Source organism: Marmota monax, unplaced genomic scaffold (assembly GCF_021218885.2).
Source record: "Marmota monax isolate L192 unplaced genomic scaffold, Marmota_monax_Labrador192_F-V1.1 WCK01_AAM20220418_F8-fsc00112, whole genome shotgun sequence".
NCBI classification, from domain to species: Eukaryota; Metazoa; Chordata; class Mammalia; order Rodentia; family Sciuridae; genus Marmota; species Marmota monax.
This window is the reverse complement of record NW_026692073.1, coordinates 4,308,714-4,330,854: the sequence shown is the minus strand read 5'-3', so window position 1 is coordinate 4,330,854 and position 22,141 is coordinate 4,308,714.

The following is a 22,141-nucleotide window of genomic DNA, read 5'->3' as shown; positions in this document are numbered from 1 at the left end:
AACATTTACACTGAATGGCATGAAAGAGGAATATATCCCATTCATACAAAAAGAAATCCAAATAGCCAAAAAATACCCCCTAAAATGTTCAAACCTATTATTGCTGAGTGAAGTAATTAAAACATCAAATTGATATTTGTCATCTCCAGTTGGATATTTGTCCTTATTACAATGGAAAAAATTTAAATAATGCCAGTATTGGTAAGATTATACCAAAATACACATTTTTATACTTTGCTGGTATGAATATAAATTGGAATATTATTTCAAGATGGCAACTAAGCAACATGAACTAAAAACTGTAATATTTTCATATTCTTTAAGCCTTGTCATAGATTTGCTCAACATTTTTACTTAAGGTTATTTATTATCATTGTATTAATAATAATGAATAAATGGAAACAACCTAGATATTGAACAAAAGATTGAATACAGTCATATTTAACCACTTACAGACAGAAAGAAATTGTGGTATTGAATACAATCTATTCATGAAAATATTCAAATATATGAAATAATATATTTCATATGATTCTACACTTATAAAAAGAAATACCACGGGGAGAAAGGGGAAAGACCAGAAATCTATCAAGATTTTATGTCTTTCTTTCTGAGTCATGAGTTTAAAGACTGCTCTTTCTCCTCACCTGTACATTTTTAAGTTTTCTTAAAATAAAAAAAAGAATTACTTTTAGAATCATGAATTACTTTTAGAATCATAGATTAGTTTTATGATTATAAAATTGATATTTATTTTCCTTTTGGTCAAAAGATTTGACCCAAGCATGCTTTCCCAACCCTAGTCAGTTTAAGTGTTGTTCCCTCCTTCTAATTCCCAAACACCATGTCATGACACATTAGTACACTTTCTTGTAACTGTAATTGTCTAACAAAGCTGTCTCCCCACTAGGCGTTGAATCTGTGAGGTAAGGAGTGCTTCCTGCGTAGTTAGGCACCCCATGAATGCTAAGAGAAAGAAATAAACTTGCAGAAAAGATAAATATCAATATAGAAAAAATGGAGAAAAGCACTGAAAGAAAAGGACCTGTTTTATCCCCACTCCCACCCTGTAAGCACAGACCATGGTCAATATGCATAATTTAGGCTCACTTTCCTCTCCATTCTCAACAATTATGAGAATAAGAGCCAATTAATGTTTCCCAATCCCTTAGTGCTATTTTGAAATCAGTCTTAAGACCACACCTCTCAGAGTCACATGAACTCTATTACATCATTACCTTAACTTCAATCCCTTGGTGCTTGAGAGACAGAGAAGCAGAGCAGGTAGAGAAAATTTTCTTGCAAGTCAGATGTTCTAGGTTAAACTCTGGCTCCATCCCTATGCAACCTAGAACAAGTTACCTAAAACACATAGTTACATCTGTGCCTATCTTCTAATGCATAAAATAAGGATGTTATTAGGATTTAGTGAGTTGATCCATGCAGCATGTGCTTAAAACAGCCTTATAATAAGTAAGGTGCTTTAGTATATAATATATAATTATATAGTTATAATATATAAAAGAGTTATTATATATAATAAAGATTATGTTATCCACAACATGTAGCAAACATACTTGTTGATTAACATTTATCATAAACATGTCACTAGAATCTGTGTCATCCATCCTTTGACAGGCATATATACTGGCTGACTCTTCTGTCCTAAATATTTACTGGGGAAAAAATGCTTAAGAAATTAATTAATCCAAATAAATTTCCAAGGCTCAGTTCACATAAGTGTTATAAGTAGTCAACTTCATTCTTGTAACATGCTTTAGACAACAAATTTGGCCACAAAAAGATGAGTCAAAAGAGATCATTCTAATATTTTCATAATAAATACCTAATTATTCTTCATCAAAATACAACTCCATAAAATTACAACTTTATTGTCCTTCAGAGTTCCAACAAACGATAGCTTAAGATTGTAGACAAAAATAGTTAAAATGCCACTTTCTACTTCATTTCTTCTAACAGGTATTTAGAAACTGTTAATTCCTAAATTAAATCAACTAAAAGGTCAAGAAGAAGCTATAGACTTCTGTGTCTTTTTCTCTGACTTTATGTGTGTGTGTGTGTGTGTGTGTGTGTGTTATGTTGGGAGGCTCTTGCCAACATCTCCTGTAGGTTCAGAGGAAAACTAGATGTGCAGATGGGGTCAGAGACATGAAACAACATGTTTATGGCAAGACACAAACTGTAGTTTTATCTCATCTGCAAGATTTTGTTTGTTCTGTCATTTTCAGCCTCAGTGGAGTCTATATTTAATATTAAATGCCAAACAAACCCCTTGTGACATTCTGGAAAACTCATCCTATCTTAATGGTGACAGAATCAGTGACTCAGAGAAGTCCAAATAGGCTAAGGGAACTCATGACAGCTATAGCTGAAAAGAAAAGATTAGAGAGAAGAGGCACTTTCTTTTTCTAGGCATAAAAGGCCAACAATGGCTCCTAAATGTGGTGAGCCGCTTCTGCCGTTTCTGCAGACTATGGTCGCCATTACAAGATGGCACTGGCTCCGCTGTGGTCTGTGACAAACAACTCCTTATTTGGGAGAGTTGGCGCATGGTTTTTCACCACCCTATGAGAAAGCTCCACGTGGCAGCTTCGCATTGGGGCTTGAGATGCTTTATTAAGGCTGGGAGGGGCATCCGAAAAAAAGAGAAGAAGAAATATCAAGGGCCTGAATAAACTGCTGAAAGAAGATTCCTGAGTTGCGTCTTCCCCTTGTCGCGGGCAAGGGGTCGCGACACCTAAATATAACCAACTCTTTTTGCAGAGTTTCTGCATATTAGATATGTTAAACAGTTGCCTTTGGATTGTTTTTATAAAATAGACAAATAAATGAAGGGACATTTTATTAAGCCATAGACCTAACAGGACAGGAAGTTTCCAATGCCACCTCTATTACTGACTGAATTTTACAATAATAATTGTCTACTTAAATGTCAAATGATTTCCATCCACTACATGTGTGTTCTCACTTTTAGCCTACTATGCATATTAGGTTATGCCTTTTGGAGAACCGTTTAAATGAAACCAGTCCTGTATATAAACATTTGTGAAACAAGAACATGTAGGAAAATCCCCAACAGTCTAAGATTTTCTTTTTTGTCAAAAATACACTCATTAAGTAAAATGTTCTGGCCAGCCAGAAGATGCATAAAATCATTCAAGGAACAATATAATATTTGACTTGTGGTCTTAAAGAAAAACAAAACAAACAAATTTTAAAAAACACATTTGGGTTTAAACAATTCAGGCAATCTTATTGTTTTTCCCTAAATAACCCAAATCAAATGATCTCTTACAGTTGTGATGACAATAAATTATATTTTGAATTAAACTACCAAGAAATCTATTGGAAAAAAAAATAAAATAAAAACAGAATACTTCTATCATTACCTGCACCATCTCTATCGCTAAAAGTTGCACAACAAGAACAAAAATAATTATACCAAGAATTGTCAGTATATAAATATCAATGTATTTAGAAAGTTCTAAATTTGTTGGGTTACCAGCTAATTAACTTATCATGGCAGAATGGACATACATTTATGATTAAGTTCTCTGAAACCCATAGTTATAATTGAGACCATTTTATTAAAAAGTTATCATATAATTACAATATCTTTGTGATAATAAATTAAGAGTAGAGTCAAAATTATTAATATAATTATTCATATCCATGTACTCCAATTCATTACATTTTAAGACAGTGAATTTAGGTAGAATTTCCTTGAATTTAGCAAGGTTACTATCAGGTACACTTAGTCCCCTAGAGAGAAATCTATTCCTCCATGAGATATATCAGTGGGGGTGGAAGTGGGAGCAAAAGGTGACTTGAGATAATCACTACTAAAATGTTTTATTTGCAAATGATAACTTTTTCTTTCATAAATATCAGCAAATATGCTACTCTCTCCTTTAAGCTCTCCCTCTCTCTCAGGATATCAGGCAGATAAGAGTTATCAGTAAAGGTCATCCTCAATTTCTGTACAGAAATGATCTGTCTCCGGTATGTAATAAACATTTATCCATGCCTTTATTAGCTATATTGAAGCTGACAGTTCTGTTAAACCATTTTCTTTCATTTTGCTAGGTCATGACGGTTAATGCTGCTAAAAAATCTCATCACTGCTTTTGATCACTGTATTGTCTTCTCTGTATTATCAGAATTTTGTGAAGGTAAGCACTGGCTGGAATGACCTATTAAAGTTACAGCTCGTTGAATCTCTGGTTGTTTTTTTTTTTTTTAATCCCCCTTTCCTTTTCATCACAATAAAAAGGCAAAGAAGTGCAAAGAATAAATTTTCCTCAAAGGTACTTAGTTGGACATTTGAAATGTTCAGTCAACTCTGAATTATCTACAGCAAAAAGGATCCACAGCATCAAATATAAATGGAAAAAAAACCTACATAATCCCCAAATCTTCATTTTGGTTAAATCTTTTACCAGAGTATTCTCAAGATCTAAAAAGAAAACTTCATATTTCACTCTAGTCCCTTTCTCATCTTTAGGAATCTATCCTCAGGCTGTAGACAGAAAAAGCAAAAGCAAGAAGAATTCACCCATAGAATATATATCCCCACAAACTGAGAAGGGCAAAAGAAACACATGATTGGAGCAAGGGGCATCTTTGTCTCTTTCTATCTTTCTTTCATCCAGGTCATTTAACTTCTCCTCTCACTCAAATCAATTTTTAAAAATGTTTCCTTTTGAGAAATTATAAACAACAGAACAGCCATTAAATTGTCTGCCTGGATTAAAAAATCTTCTAAAACTTGCCATTAAAAGAAATATTATTCAGATCAATTAAGAAATAAAGGAGTCAAAATTTAACCATATTTTCTTTCAATTCAACAAATATTTATCAGGTTCTTATTACATATCAGCCACTGAGGGGAGGGGATCTAGAAATATAAAGATATGAATGACTAATTTCTGCACTCAAGTAACTTATAAGAAGGGATGCACAAAACAGATATTGAAAATTCACAGGGTGACATTAAAGCACAGAGAGGAAGCACCTTTCCCCACCACTGAGTTCTTGGAGGACTTCTAAGGAAAGAGAAGTTTCAAAGTGAATCTTCAAGAGTGGGCACAGTTATTCAAGTGGCAAAGCAAGAGTAGGAAAAGGAATCCTAGGCAAATATAACAGCATGAGCTAAGACACAGATGTGCGACACAGTTTTATATATTCATAGAACAACTGGAATCTCCAAGCTGTCAGGACACAGCAATCATAAGACAAGACAGGGAAGGAAAAGGCAATTTATGTAACCAGAAAACTGAATAAAGCACAAATCTTTGGAGGCTGTATAGGCAGCTTAAATAAGTCCTTTCAACATCATTAATAGGAAATAAAGCAGGAACCAATATGGTACTATAACAGCATTATCTATTCATTCTTCCTGCACTGTTCTAGGTGGCAATTGTAAGATGGTGAGTATAACCAAATTGCTCAATCTATGGTGTGTTCATTCTGATGGGGTAAGAAAGACAAGAGATAACACATGTTGGGCAATGATAAGCTCTGGTGTGTGGAAATACATTAAATAGTACTCTATTTGCTAGGTCATGAATAAATGGGATCAGAATGTGAGGTATAGGAAGGAGAGCATAGAGTACTATTTAATAAAGTGGTCAGGGCATGGAATCCCCGAGAAAGTGACATTAGAAGACAGCATTAAAGGAATGAGAATGACAGTCATGGGAATATTGGGGAGAATTGCTTTTAAAGCAGACTTGATCATTAATGAAAAGATCCTGAGTGGGGAGTATGATTGGCAAGTTGAAGGAAAAGGGGTCAATTTGGAATAGAGAGAATAAAAGAGCAGGTAGGGGAAGTGGGCTAGAGTGCAGACAGACGCAACTTACTTCAGGCTGCAGAGGTTTTCAAACACTTTGAATAATGGTCTAAAGTAATTCATTTTATAGTGATATGTGTGTCTTAGTGATAGATACAAAAACAGATATTTTTCAAACCTTTATGAAACAATTCTACCATTTGCAGTGTACTCTATTTTCAACTCTTTTTTAAAAAATTCTGATTCCTATCTATCAGATTTTTTTTACAACCTACTAATATGTCACAATCCACAGTATAGAAAACACCTAGGAAAGGCTGCCAATATTAATTAGAAAAAAAAAATCACGTTCTTTCTAAGGCACACAACACCAGGCCAATTGCCAGGCACATGAGCAGCTTACTATTGTTTTGGGAGTGAATGAATAATATAATCACAAGTTATTCATAAAGCCCAAAGCATGAAAGACTTCAAATTGGGCATTTCTATGCCAGAACAAAATTTGTAACAACCACATTATTTTCAGATTTTGGCTTACCACCAGGTTCACCAGAATGCACTCAAAAGTGAACAGGTAATCAAGTGTCAATCACTTCTCAAAGTGGACAAAATTTTACAAGAAGACCCTTTACTGGAGGTAGAAGAGTCCTTAAAGTTTACTTTACAAAAGTTATAGGCATTTTCTGAAACTCAGATTTTTTCTGAATAAAAAATATGTTTGAAGTAGGTTCTCAAAAAGGTTTGTTGTTGTTTTCATGGAAATTAATTTCTTCTACCCTTATGTGACTTCACACCTAGGATTATAAAATAATTGGATCCAAGTGTGATCGTGTACTAGAATTTCTGAGTAGCACCTTTGATTATTTTTTTTAAAGAAACATATATAAACATAACAACTTCCTTCAGGAAATTTGCTATGTTGTTTTCTAAAAGAACTGAACTAGAGTTTAGAAAATCTGATCTTTACTCTGTAAAATAATATTTACTAACATTACACAGGACAAGGCACTATTGTTCTCCGCACTTTTGTATGCAAAACATTAACCCATTAAGTCCTAACAATAATCCTGTGGTGAAAGTAATATTACTATCCCTATTTATAGACAAAGAAATGGAGGCACAGAAAGCTAAAACTACCTACAGTTGGCTCTTCAGATCCATGAGTTCTACAGACATGGATTCAATCAACTGTGCATCAAAAATACTATGGGAAAAAAAAATGGTGTCTGAACTGAACATGTACAGACAACTTTTTATTGTTCCTAAACAATACAATGTAACAACTATTAACAAAGCATTTACATTGAATTATGTCTTGTAAGTAATGTTGGGATGATTTTATGTACACAGGAGGATGTACATAGGCTATATGCTAGTACTATGTCATCTTATATAAGGGACTTATATAAGGGACTTTAACATGTATAGATTTTGGTATTTGCAGGGGTCCTGGAACCAATCCCTTTAAGTCCTATCTGATACTGAGCAGGATACTAAGGAAAATTATGTGCCAAGCCTTGCAGGACTGTCTATATATTAACTTATTTAATCTTCCCAACAACCTTACTTTATAAATAAGGCAGAGAAAGATCTAACTTGCTAGATCTGGTATTGAGTCCATTATAATCAGCTCCAGAGCCCATGTACCTGTTGACAATACCACTCAATCTCCTTTGTTTTTAATACCTATGCCAAGTTAGCACTATTATTAAGTAAGATGACACTTGCCGAGTGAGACCTTAAAGAAAACATGAGCTCCTTAGGAGATGACAGTGGTCCTGCTTTGCATATTCAACATCAATCATTAAATCAGAATTTTTAATATCCTTGCCATCAAGCACTTAATAAATATAACTTATAAAAATTATGTTTTATACTTCTTTTGATAAAATTAAAGTTCTCTACTAGAACTTTTAAATCATCTTGAGCCAGAATTAATTCAATTATTAATGTCTTTCTGCATCTGTTTTTGTTTGTTTTGTTTTGTTTTTGCTTTCTGTCGACCCAAGTTTGGAACACTGTGACATTAAATTAAAAATGCAAATACCACATGGAATAGTGCATGAGTCCATTTTACATCTTGTTTTTTAAAAAACTAATGATTAGATAATTTTGTTCATGAAAAGATGCAGGCATCTAGACACCTGTTCACTTTAGCATTTATGGCTTCATTAAAAAGGAAGATTCTCCCTCATGCTCTCCTTCATTTATTGTTTTCTTGTCCAGCACTTAATACACATATGCAAAGAAAGGGTAGATGTTAACTTCCATGGTCTGCCTAGACTACATTCTTTGTTATCATGATAATGGTCATATTGATAGTCAGGACCCATTTCCTAAAGAGTTTTTGTTCTCTATGGGGACTCAGCATAACTATAATAATAATAATAATAATAATAATAATAATAATAATAATAATAATTCACATTTAAATGTTCTATGACCCAGCTTAGAAATGAAGGTTGGTCCCAGCAATGATAACTCTTTTCACCACCCTGAGTAGAGATACAGACAATAAGCAGGCACAGAACACCACAATGACCTCTGACCTTCATGTTGGAGGTCACTGGGCTACAAAACAAGAGACAAGGCCCCTATGGTCATAGAAATCAAAGAACATTTCTAACCATATCCCTAACATCCTGGGATTTCTTTAAGAGCTCACATTGTTTAAACTCTGATCCAAGGTATGCCCAAAAGAATAACATCTCTTTACCTAAAGGTAAAGATTTCAAGATCTGAAAACAAATTCAGCAATTGGAAAAAAATAACTGAAATATCCATTTCCCCATGGTGATATGGTATTTTAAGCCAGGCATTTTCTGTGAAAGCTTCCCACTGTTTGGATTGAAATGAATAACAACAAAGGACCAAATGCTTAACAGTTCTACTAATATTTCTTGTTCTTTTTTAAAGTATGTCTTGGAGACAACCCATGATAATCAAAAACCATATGGTGGTCAGGTTACCCTAAATTAACAGTTCACTCTGCTAATATCCAGAACCTTGGATATGTCCCTATTTGCTAGTCTAAATCAGTTTAACAAAGAAGAAATTGTATTAATCATTTTTCCCTTTTCTCTCTTAGAAATATACTACAGCTCATTGTAATAGCTATCTTCCAAATGTTTTTTTGTAATATGAGAATGTGAAATAAAAATATAATAAAATCTTTGCTGTAATTCAGTAATACAGACTAAGACAAATACCATTTATAGCATATTCTATACCAGCTTATGCCAAAACTAACTGGGCTCATGAATTCATTTTCAAAAAGTGAATGCCTTATAAAGAATTCAGAAAGGTTAGCCTCTGCAATGATACCAGGAAAAACTCTTGAGTAGAAATTGCTCTTATATGAAAAAGTAATCTTCCTCTTCTGAAACATGGTAGCTTTAAGTCCTATCTGATACTGAATAGAAATTTAGATGAAAGAGTTAAATCCACCTTTAAAAAAAATCAGAAAATGCAAAACAAACAGAATCGGGTCATCAGCATGTGACAACTCCAATACATCTACTCTCTATCATTTAGTGGCTATGTCATCCCTATTTTTCGGGAGGAGACAAGTAGTCAATAAGAAGAAAAATTATTGATCTACTAACAACTTTAATACAACCTTGAAATAAATTCTGTTCAAAACCCAGAAGCCTGCTCAGTCTAATAGTTAAATTTCTGACTCCCAGGCAAAACAAAAACCCTACCCTTAGGCAATTATCAGCATGAGTCTTTATTTGAAGTCTTACAGGCTGTTCAAGGGAGATCCTGATAGTTTGGCCAAAGGGAAACAACACATCCAGTAGCTCAGTACAGGACAAGCAAACTAGAGCCTCCCAGTATGAGAATATTAAATTATTATGGCTGCAACAGGGGGCACAATTGTTAGTGGCTCCCTCCCATTTATGGTCCTTCTTCTTTCTTCCCTGCAGTGAGTGTTCATTGTCATACCTAATATTAAAATGCTTTGATAATAATAAGATTGTCAAGATAATAGCAGGAAACTTTCAGTAGAAACTCAATTTTCAAAAGCCAGCTGTGTTCAACCCTATTTGATCTTTCTAAGAAGATGTCTTCAAAAAGCAAAAATTTTCCTATGTAAAAATTAAAACAAAGTGCCTACTATATGTAAATACACAGTGTAGGAGTAAAAATGTACATCACCAATTCAATACTACAATCAAGAGAATAAATGCTATGAGACAAGAGAGCCAAAGGAAATTGGCTGTATAAGGAATAGGACAGCAGAATGAGAATGAGTCTTCCTTAATCTAACATTCTATTGGGGTGGATGTTTTCCTTCATGCAAAGAGCTTTAAGTGGATGCATGAAGGAAACAGGTCTTAAATCAGAGAATGATTGCCCATGTGGGCATTATTGATGGCACCAGCTAGAAGCAGCAGTTTGGGCTTCTTTATTTCCTTTTATTTTGCATGACAAAATGACTCAATAGATCCAGTGAGGTGGTGTGTAATTTGGTGTTTAGGAAGAACACTAGTATTGTTAACATGTTCAATATCTGTACTTCTTAAGATTGATTCACAAAATCTTACTCTTTTGTCCTAATAAAATAATGGTTTTAGGGAAACTATACCCTTCAGCTTTCTTAGTCAATGCTATTGCACTGACTAAGCCATTTTAGATAAAAGTGCCAATGGATCAGGAAAAAAAGTAGCAGCCGAACACTAAAGCTCTGCAGGTGGCTGCTGATAAATACAGTATTGTGACTTGCTGGCATAAGCCCTCTCAGAGTGCTCTGAATAAAGGTCAAAAGGCTTGACAAATTCAGAAGTCAGTTTTAAATTATAATCTACATGCAAGAAAATCCTTATCCATGCCACCCAAAAGGATTCCTTTTTTCTTTCTTAGTTACATAGAAATAGAATTTTATTTACCCTTCCCACACATACTCATATCAGTATCCATCTGCATCACTGAAATGCAGTTATTTCAGGTATTTCACAGCTTACAGCAATTGTGGTCACTTCTCTAAAGAGGAATAACCTATTTTTAAATTATATGAGAAGAATATAAAAGTAAACATTTTTTTAAACTGGGGAAAAAACACTATAAACAGATAATTTGGTTTATTTCATTTTGTCATCGAATGGTACCTAAAGGTAAACTTCCTTGATTCATCTCATTTAGCCACATTATCTTGATTGTTCTTTGTTCTCTAGTACTTACATTCCTTTATTTCATGAGATTAATTAGTAATTGCCTGTGTATTTCTTAAAAGTGTGTCTTTTTCATGTATTTGTTCTACCTCTATATCTAAGTTTTAAATTTCTTAGGGTCAAGTGCCATGTCTTTTATTGACTTTTTGTGTTTCCCAAAAACAATTCCCTCCTCTGTTCAATGTGAATGCAAAATAGCACATAGTTTATAAATAGGAAGAAATCTAAGACAGCTATAAGACAACTTCCTAATAGTGATCACTTTTACAATAGAAGAGTTAGAGGAGGGGAGCTCTGTTATATACTTCTAAGATTTTTCAGTTCTAATTATGATAATATATTCTTTTATGATAAAAACATAGCAGAGTAAAATAAGTCTTAAAGAAACGAGGAAAATCTGAAGAGACACATTAATGCTCACCTTGAATATTCACCCAAATACACTTTTAACCTTCCTAATAAATAGTGAAGTGAGGAGATGGACTAGAGAGATATAAATGGAAAAAAAATTAGTTTTAAATCTTATTTCAATGTGAGAAATAAGGAATATATACCTTGTAATCTGAAACTTGATTTAACCTATGCAAGTAAGAGTAAAGAAATGTTCATTAAAAGAAAATGGAATGGCATCTCACCTTACTCCATCTACTAATACAGCATTCATTAATTCAATAAAATATTTTTAACATATAACTATATGCCAGGCATGTTTTTTTATAAGCACTGAATATATAGCAGTGAATAAAATAGGTAAAAGATCACTGTTAGCATTGAATTAGATTTAGTTAAGGAAAATAGACACTAGACACTGAGACACTTAATAAAACAAGGTGATAAGTGTCTTAATAATTAAGTAGGAAAGGGAAATTGGGAGTTCAATAGGTAGGGAAGATGGTTGTGATGAACAGCTCTGTGAATTTCAGGTCTTGTCTTGCATCCTCTTGCTTTTGCCCTGGAGTCACACAGAGAGAACCTTCTCTGTCACTTTGCCACTTTTCAAAATTCTAGAATAATGCTTTTAGAAAAACCTAGGACTACCTCTTAGTAGAGCACAAAATCTATGCAGTTAGAGTGCAGGGGGGTCTTTATGACTTCATTTTCTCTATGCATAAGATTGGTTTTAGGGAACCAAGTTTTAACCTAAAAAGATTTGAATGTTTTAGAAATTTCTTACCATCTTCTGGGACTGGATCCAGGTTTTTGGAGGCATAAAGTTTATGCAATTTGGGAAGGGCCTCTTTAAGGAAAAAAATACCTAAATTATGAAAAAAACTAGGTATGAAAGTCAATATTTAAGGCAAAAAAGAAATCAAAACAAATTATAATTCACAAAGCTGACAAACATTGCAAATATCACAAAATTTAAGATAGGCCAGGATAGCTTCTCACTTTGTATATTTCAAATCTTCTTCTCCAATACTCACAAATTCCAATGACAGCTTCTAGCTCTGTTCCTTTGTATCATAATGAGTGAGAGATTGAATCAATATATCATCAAAGATGTTTCTATACTAAGACTCCCAGCAATATTTTAACTATACTGAAAGTGACTAAAAATCACACACCCTTATCCTGTGAAACCCAGATGAAATGTATGCCCAAATTAATTTCCTGGAACCATATCCCAAATATCTCATTGCCATTCAAATACCACCCAACTAGAGGGGAAGTAATACTCTTAGAAGTTTTCCATGTTTTGCCAAGTGAAATAAATAAGCCTGCCCAAAAAAGTCAATGATTAAATGTTTCTCTGATATGCAGAAATTAATCCAAAATAAGGAAATAGGGTAAAGATAAATAATAGAAGAAAGATCAGTGGAGTAGACTAAGGGGAATGAAAGGAAGGGAGGAGAGACTGAATAGGGAAAGTCAGTGAAATGAATCTGACCTAACATTCCTATGTACATATATTGACATAACACAGTGAATATCATCATCATGTACATCCACAAGACAATTATTAAAAAAAAAAACTATTCTAGCAAAAAGATCAGTAGTGTAGAGGGAAGGAAACAGCAGGTAGAAGGAAGGGAGGGGAAGAATAAATACTAAGGACCAAATTAGAACAAATTATATTTCATGCATTTATAATTGTTAAAATAAATTCTATTGTCACATAACTGAAAAGAACCAAAAATTTTTTAAATAAAATTTTTCACAAAGGCAGTTTTCCATATTTTACAGATGAGAAATTGAGGCTCAGTTTGAACTAAGAAAAGAAGGATAGTGAACATTCATGCAACGACTTCAATTCTGGTTATTTTTACTACATTAAGTGATATTTTCTTATTTTCCATATTTTATTGGTGCATTGTAATTGTGTAATGCACATAATTATGTAATGATACATAATGGTGAGATTTGTGGTTACATATTCATACATGCACACAATACAACAATATAATTTAGCCAATATCATTTTGAAGTACTTCCCCTTTCCTTCCTGTCCTCCCGAAAGCTTCAAATAACCAGAAAATAGAAGTGAGTACAAGTGAGAGACAAAAGTTAAGGAGAAGAATATCAACAATTAAAGTATTTTACTAAACACAAGGTAAAAATTCAAATCAAGTAGTCAAGGTTAACTTCTAAACAAAGTACATTTTAAAAATAATACTGAATAGGTTCCAACCTCTAGAATAATATATTTTTTTTTAATTCTTCAATGTATCCCCAAATAGAAAGGGCAAAAGAGAATTCAGCTTACCCAACACCTTTCACTATCACCAACTCCCAACCCCAAGTGATCACCCATACTTTTATCCTTTAGCCCCTAAGCAAATTGAGAATTTTCCCTATACTGATGTTTGGCTACCCACAGAGTAGATCTGTTTTTCCTTCTATGCCTCTATAGCAGTTTGCCATCTGAATAAATCTTGGAATTATATGTCCATTGATTTATTTCTGAAATGCAGTATTTTGTTAAATACTTTATAATAAACTCTATGGCAAAGAAGTCAAAGTATTTTGGGAAGATCAGTCTGTTAAATAATATTTCTCGAGGACCTACTATTGCTAGATACTATTCTGAACTCCAGGATCCCACTGTATGGAATAAGACAAGTAGATTGTATTCTTAAGGAATACACTTTATGGAGAAGTAGCTAGCAATAAATATTTACACAAAGAATCTTGAGATTGATTAAGAGCTATGTAGACAGAACAGTAAGGAGAAGAGTTGGATTGACTTCCATTATATGGTAAAAGTGACATTTGAGTTGATACCTGAATGATAAGAAGAAACCAGCCATGGGGAGATTTGGCAGAAGAATTTCCCAAGGAAAAGGTAGAGAGATAAAAAATTCCTGAGGTGGAAATAATTTGAGGTGTTCCATACACAAAAAGGAAGTCAGCATAGAAGTGATTTTATAGACAAGACAGAGAGAAATAGCACCAGAGAGATAGTGAGAACTAGAATATGTAAGGCCTATGTACCATATAATAAGCTTGGATTTTTTTTTCCTGGTAACAAGTGACTGAATGCCTGAAACTACAAGTGATATGATGTTATTTTCACTTCAGAAAAATTATTCTGCTTCATGAAAGAAATGGTCCAAAAGTAGAGGGAGGAAAAGGTACAAGTTTGAGAGGTAAGATGTTTTAAAAAGTATTCAAAGTTGTGGAACTGGCTGAAACCAGCTAGAAAAGGTTCACAATGAGTATAAAGGAATGAGGACAGAACCTACCAGTGTTCAAAGGTCTGGGAGAGGAGGTAATTGAGGTTTGTCTGATACCTGAATCTCAAGTCAGTTACCCTCATACTTGGACAATACCTATGAACTGGACATAACCACCTTCTGATCTGCCTAAAAATGGATCAAGTATGTCATCAATAATGTTTTCTCAGTGTGAATATTTGCAGGGCTGAGGAAATCTGGCAATTCAAGGTAAAAGGCTTGATCAGATGTTACATTTGAGAAAGATGGTCTCAGAGAATCATGCAATGACAGGGATAATTAAGGTAGAGCAAGGAGGATAAGTGGATGTTAGAAAAGAAAAACCTGCATTCATTTAAGGTAAGAGAATGACAAAAGGACAATGTTGTCACAAGGTGTACAGTATGTAATTTTGGGTAGTACATAGACTCACAAAAATATTTATGCATTTATTTATACAGTTATTTTCTCTTTTGTTAAGTTATTTTTGCTTTGCTTTTCTAGGAGTGATATTGAGATTCCTATGTAATAACATTTATTTTTTTAAAAAAAGCAGAAGATTAGTCTAAGGGGAAAATATACCAGGATGCTCAGGATCCTAATCAGCACAATGGAATACAATCTGCTTTGCAGGGCTGCTATGATGATTAGCAATAAGGGTTGTAAAGCATTTAGAAAAATGACCATCAGATTCTCACCATTACTATTTTTAAGTACCTAATATATTTTACTAATGGGAACAGAAAAACAACTAAGAAGTTAAAATAATAAATAATAATAATAGTAAAACAAATCTGGAGAAACAATTTTAAGATTAGCATAAAAAAGAATGCATTGCATTAATGATAAATTAATGCAAAAATTGAAATTTGAAAATAAAGAGTAGATTAGAAGATATTAGGGAAATAGGAGTAAATGACAGTAGGGCAGTGAGAAAAAAAAGAGATGATGATTTTGAGATGAAGCTGAAGGATCTGGTTCCCAAATGGGGCTTGACTGATCAGGTTGCTAGGAATAGAACAAAAGCAAATTTCTTGACCTGGGGACCACTGGTGATCCTTGTACCTGTAATACTGGGTAACAAGATATCATGTTTGCAAATATCAGAAGCAAGTATATTTCTAAGAATAGGGTTCATGTGTCACATCAGGTGTTCAGATATTTGTGACCCAAAATGTTTTAAGTCCTGTTGACTATAATCCAGAGCAGTTAACTAAAAGTTATATCTCTATAGAGGTAGTATTCCAATGTTCCGTGTATTGGAATGGTGTTGTACTTAAAGAAGCTGGAGTAGAGGGAACAAATGTTGAGCTGAGTCTATAAAGGACAAGTCATGGTCCCATTGCTATCGTTTTCCAGAACAGGTTTGGAGTAGGCTATGGTCAGACCTGTAATGGACCTGGTACACAAGGCTTAATTAGTATGTGAAAAAAGGCACAGCAAGATTCTCCTTAGAAAACAATGAGATTGATCCTTGAGTGACAACATTCTAAGTATTATAGATGAAAGTGAGCATGCCTGCTTGAGTTCCTGCCTTCACAAAGGCAGCCTTGACAACCAAATCTTTTCTTTATTTTTTTTTTTATTTTGTAGATGGACACAATATCTTTATTTTATTTGTTTATTTTTATGTGGTGCTGGGGATCAAACCCAGTACCTCACACATGCTAGGCAAGTGCTCTACCACTGAGCCACAACCCCAGCCCCTTGACCACCAAATCTTAGTTGTTCCTCTGGAGGAAATGCACAGAGGAAGCAAAAGGCAACCATTTCCACACACTTGAATCCCTAATTTCATTGTGCCCTTTCTACTACTCTTTTCCTGACTGAAAAATAAACTGAAATTACCAGAAACCTTAGATCAAATATAAGTCATCTTCATGCTTAATCATCCTTAAGAAACAGAATCAGGCAGCCCCAAGCAGCTAGGCAGAACTATTTGGACCTATTTTATCATAACTCAGTACTCTCATAAATTTCATAAATGTATATAATTTCAAAAGCAGACTTATATTTTAGCATTTCAACTGAACATTGATAGGATTTATTTCATAACTGTAGCTAACCCTGAAAAATATTTTCTTTGTTCTCTTAATAATTTATTTAAACAAAAAGAAACAAGAGAAAGTGCCTGCCCCCATAAAAAGGTCAAATTCAAAAGGAAAATGTAGATTCCAAAAAATATGCTCAAATATCCATCTTTCCTAAATATTACTATAATTTTTTTTAGAAATTTTCCTTTCTACTGGACATTTTTTACTACATGCACAAAGGTGAGATGAAGAAAGTGTTAGCCATAGTTTAAAAGATGCCATAATGCAAGTTCCCTAAGGACCTCAATAGCAACTGCTAAGTAACAAAGCTTTTAGAGCACCAAAAGGAACCATGGAACTTAAAAATGGGTTCCTCAAATAAATTAATAGATAAATAATTCAATCAATATTAATGACAGTTGATTTTTTAAGTGGCAGTTCAGCATCCATTTTTAATTAAAAATAAAATAAATAAAGCCTTCTTGGCTAACGCTATAAAACCATATTTGTTTGTAGGTCAGGATGACTAGCTCTTGATGTTCTTGTCTCTTGAAGATGAAGATCCTTACTTAAAGAACTAAGAGAAACAGATCCAAACACACATGATTAGTATTTTTTATGCAGAATATTTTTAGCTTTGTATATAAATATGAGCTTCTCATCTTGGAACATACATTTTTCTCTCAACTTGCTCAGTTTATAGCTTAAGAACAAAACAGAGGGTCTACTATAGTGATTTTAAGGAAAAGTATAAAGGAATATATTTAGTCGTGCCAACTCAAACAGACATTCGGAGTCACACACATCAAGTCTTCTTATGGGAATACAAAATAGTGACATTTTCTATTAATATGTTTCCCGCCCGGGTGGAGCAGTCAGGAGTCTCCAGTCCCCCTTAACCTACACTGAAATCCACAGTGGAAGGGCTTCTTCCTCTGAAGAGAGTCTCCTTTCTTTCTCTAAAGTTCCTCCTACAGATAACCTCAGAGAGGTGCAGTGTGGGACACGGAAAGGGAAAAAACCCTTTCTTCACACTAGTGCTGCTCTGAATGCGGACCATCTGTGCCCCCAGCTGGAGTGCCGGCAATGGTCTGGCACTTGAACCACACCATATTTACAGATCTAAACACAAATGGCTACTGCCTGATTGTTTCATGATTCATTAGTCAGACAAGCTCTCCTCTCCCGCCAGCACAGCTGTTACAGAGTAAACCTTTGTCACTTAATAGGCCTGATTATTACTTTCCATCAAAGGTATTGATCTGTGTCACCTCTACTTAAGGGAATGGGGGAGAAGAAAAAGGGGAAATAAAATGTACCAGGAAAACATGAACATGAAGAAGACGGCAAAGGACAAGAGGGGAGCATTAGGCGGGATCACACACATTGGCTTCCTTCCTTTCACTCTTCCTGCGTGCCCTGAATATCTGGATCAGTGTCTTGGGCACTGTGACTGACTTTCTTGTGCACAGACCTGAGACCCCGGCCCGCTGCAGTCACACACTCTAACCACGCTGATCATTGTTCAACCACAGGCACAGAATGAACTGAACCAGAAATCTGTATCAATTAATAAACCAAGCCAGTATGCAGAGAAAGTACAGGCTCTGGAGGGAATTTTTAATAGTTCCTTTAATTATCTCCTTTTGTTTAACCAATAAAGTAAAGCTATAACCCTGGGCTGCACCATGCCTGTGGCAGAGCACTCCCCTGCTCCAGGGGTGCTCCTTTCTGGCTGTCAAATCACCCAGTAAGGCAGAGGCTAGCCAGGTGTGAGGACGCCAGCTTGGCACTCTGGCTGATGCCCCATACTTTTCTCCTATCTCACTCTGTCCTCACTTTTTTCTCTTTGTCACTTTCCTCATTTTTTCTTTTATAAAAAAAAAAAAGGGAAAGGTAAGACAAAGAAAGATTATAAAAAATTATACTACTTCAATAAAAGCTCAGTTCAAGATTCCTGCCCACATAGCCACCATAAAAATTATTTGGGAAGTACAGAACTTTAGAAAAGGAGACCAGATTCTACCCAGCCTCCTAATTTGCCTACCAGTGAAAGAAGCCCAGAAATGTTAAGAAGATTCTTTCTGTCACAAAGTTTCCTGAGTGGTGCACCTGAGTCTAAGAAAATTCTCTTGTTAACCAGTCCAGGGCACCTTCCTTTGTATCAAACAGCCCTCCAAAGCCCATATCCCAATTTAGACAACAATAGTTCTAACAGTGTATCTCCCACAGCCTTATAGAAGATAATAAAAGGATGCAACCTTTGTTCATAGCTTGTAGAATTAACCTCATTATAATTTCACTTTTGTAACTACATCCCTATCATAGAGCATCTGTATTCTACTTTTTATAGTATACATGGATATCACACATGAGTAACTCTGGTGCATACATGCATGTAAAATGTACCTCGCTCTTACAACCACTTAACAGCTCCAACCCTCTGAGGTGCCAACATAGACGGATTCTCTTCTCTTTGTCTCCACTTGCTGAAATTGTTACCCAAATCTAGTATATTAATGAGAACTTTATTATTCCTTTTTCCATTTGTGATCAAACTGTCATTCTAGTTCACAAAATGTCAGCAGCTTTGCTAAGTACATCACTGCTTGTTTTATGGGTTCATCATAGGTAATAGATTGACAAAATGGATATTGGGATTTGTCATTTGTATGGCTGTCAACAGAAGTAAGAGATGAGGCTTACCCTGACATAGTTCATTCAGAATTTGAAAGAATGTTCAGAACACAGTTTTAAGTTTGTATCTCCAAATATTGTTGATAAGCACAATGTTGAGAAATATCTGAATGGGCTGTGGTCCTAGGGAGCTGAACAAGACTGTTTCATACTTATTTTATTCTCAGTAGGCCTTTGGCCAAGGGTGGAAGGCTAATGGTTTCAGATCACTTCTGACTCAGTCCATATTTTAATCAGTAAAATGGCAATGAAAAACCCCTGTCCCATTTCCAAGTCTATAGTCCTCCAGGTGGTTTGATTATTCCACTTAATACCCATGTCCAGGACTATCTAGACTTTTCCTCTTCCCCTTTCTTAGTTTCTAAATGGCAATGGGAATTTTACTTTTTGGAATAGAATGTAAATAAGGCATGTAGTGTTATGTTTTAGTACCCATCAAAAAAAAATTTAAACAGAAACTGTATCCTTAATTCTTTCATCAAAAACAGAATTCAGATTTGGAAGCAAATGAACCTTACTGATAGCCAACTTTCCAGCTTCTGAGCTTTCCAAACCAGAATTTCTTTTTGTAAGTTATGTCTATCAGTTGACAAGACCAATATGATTTTACGTGGGCACAGTTTGGCAAACAGGAACTCCACATAATATAGTGCACTTGAAATTCATATAAAAAGAAAGCTGTCAGCAAGTGGAAACTGATTAAAATAAAGGGCATTTGTTCTTAACAGGGGAGGAAAATCAGCTTATAACCATAAAAAGGAAACTGATTGGCAAGAACTCATGTGAAAATGCCAAAGTATTATATACTTTGATGTCTGCTCTGTTTATATTCCACTTGATAATTTGGTTTTGAACCTAAATATGCATTTCTTCCAGCATATGAACAAAAACAGACCTTACCTACAAATCTACGTATAGTGACAAACAGCATTTGGAAGTGTCCTCTAGAAAAAAAATCCTTAAAATTTTTAAAGACACCTGATTGTTGATGGCTTAACAAATTTTGGTGAGGCAGGAAGTATAGGCATAATATCTCCATTGTACAGGCAGAATACTAATGAGTTAAGAGGCTCAGGATAGAAAAATATCATCAAACAATATTTTAAAAGCTCCTGCATGTGGGAATCCACCGTCTGGTAATAACCCCAAGAGGACCTACATGATTGTATACAAATGCACACACAAAAAAATCACTTTTAAAAAGTGAGGTTTTATGAAGGACTTGTCTTTGGAAAAAACCTAAGAGAAAATCTACTTCTATTTGCTTACACAAGTTCTTGAGGTAGCCATGCAGAATGGACTTGAGTCTGAGTACTTATAGCCCAAAGTAAAATAAAACATATATGTGCAGTCAATTAAGACAATGTGCCTTTATAAATAGGCATAACACTTATTCTTAAATAGCAATATTATTTAGCTAAATATACAATGAACAGCTGGGACTAAACCCCAGAAACTACATATAGCAGATTGCAAATGAAAACCTACAGTTGTATTTAGTTACCTACACATTTTAATTCAGAGCAAGCAATCAAAGCCAACAGTATTCAGAATTGAATAATTGTACTTCCTTGCACCTAGAAATGATAATACCAAAGTATATTCTGGAAAAATGCATTTTCTTTAAAATTTTTAGTATTTTTCTTTATGAGGCATAAAGATATAAAGAAAAATTTTAAAGTATATTGTATTTACATTTCTTGTTGCTTTGAAAAGCCATCGTAAAATGTCTCTAGTCAATATGATATGGTGCTGGATTATAAAATAATAAATAAGTGTATAAATGAATAAATAATGAATAGCCAATACTTGTGAATTACTATGTGAGAGCACACTCAATCATCAGATTATAAATTTTTATTATTAACCAAATTTTACAGATGAATAAACTGAGTCACAGAAACATTGAATAACCTTCCCTATAATATATAGCTGGTAAATAAAGCTGTTTGAATTCAAACCCAGGCTGTTTTGTTCCAAAATCCATGTTCTTAAAGTAAAAGTTACAAAATAAAGATGAAGAGAGGGTGGAAGGGAAGAAGGTAGATAGGAAGGCAGACAGGAAAGCAGTTGGTTTTGAAAATTGAGATAAGGAAGGAACAAAGGAGAAACTAAATGGAGGGGAAGAAAATGAGATAAGCATCACTTTTATAACACAATGAGGAAATTTGAAAAATGCTCTTGAGGAATGAATTCAAGTCTTTTTCACAACTGGAACCAGCTTTTTAAATTTTATTTATTTTTTTGGAGGGAAAGAGGAAAAAAAGGGTTTGAAGCCAACTGAACCCCACTATAAGCTTAGTGGTGGAAAAAGGATTGCAGATTCAGCCTGCCTGTGCCAGCTCTCAAGGCCTCCTTTCCAGGAATACATCCATCTGTCCCAGCAACTCAGATATTTCAAACACTGCTCTTCCCTGCTCTGGCGTAAGAAGATGTCAAGGAAGAAGACATCCGGAAACTTAAAATACAAGCATGGTGATGCATGGTCACTTGGCCATGGTAAAGTGCACTCAGTTTCATGCCAGGAAGTAGAGCCTGCCTTCTTGCCAGTAGCCCAGGCATTCAGCAAACAGACCACACAACAGAAGCAGCAGGCACAAAAACAGAAAGAATTTGTTCAGCAGAAGAGAAACTTTCTGCAAAAAGATAACACTAGACTAACACTGAGGATAGCATCAAGGTGTTTGTAATGAGAGATTGCAGATCATATTATCTGGAAACAAATATCATGTAACTCCATATAAGCACAAAGGAGAAGTCCAGAAATAC